The sequence below is a fragment of the Arachis ipaensis genome, chromosome B04, assembly GCF_000816755.2.
Source record: "Arachis ipaensis cultivar K30076 chromosome B04, Araip1.1, whole genome shotgun sequence".
Classification (NCBI taxonomy): Eukaryota; Viridiplantae; Streptophyta; class Magnoliopsida; order Fabales; family Fabaceae; genus Arachis; species Arachis ipaensis.
The window spans coordinates 103,295,178-103,296,003 of NC_029788.2; positions in this window are offsets into that span (position 1 = coordinate 103,295,178).

An 826-nucleotide genomic window follows, 5' to 3' on the forward strand; every position below is an offset into this window, starting at 1 on the left:
TTTAGATTTCGAGAAAATAGAAATTAAAGGCAAGTTTGATTCTTATTATGATGATAAGGATGTAACTTTCACTGATACTAGCAAATAATTTAAAGACAAGTAAATAAATCAGAGTCACCGTAAGAAGTTGAATCAAATTGTTCTTTACTTGTTTCATCCATTTATTTACCACATTAGTCTTCCATCAAATATCTAGGCTTTCATTTATAAATTTTGTAAAATTTAAAAATATACGTGTGTTAATTTCTCAGTGGTTGCTGAATAATAAAATGTTTGCCTTGTGGTCATCATGGCTCTGAGTTCTGATGATTGTGTTGGATTAGGGTTCAATCATCTGTCGATGACTTTGGTACTGGGGTCTATGTAGATATATAAGTTTGGATTTGTCTTTAATATATACAAATGTAAAAATTAACACCTAAAAAAATAATTTAACTATAAAAATACGTTAAAATTACATGTAATAAATTAGTTTATTTACACTAGGCATGTATAAAATATTACAGTGTTATTGAAAACTGCTACAAAACCTACTTTTCACGCCACTAACCAAGGAAATTTACCAAACCGTCGATATTGAATTTTACGGCAGTTTAAAATTGCTGTCAATCATGACTAAAACTGCCGCCATGTCTAGTGTCCTCTTGTAGTAATTGAGGAGTTCATCAACACTCTTTACTTACTCCAATCCATAACTATACAAATTATGACTCTTCATTTTTTTTTTTACATTTTATATGAACTAATAGTAAAGATTTACAAAGATAATTTACTAATCAGTATTTGTCGTATAAACATTGATGGGTTGAATTAGATTTAAGGGCGT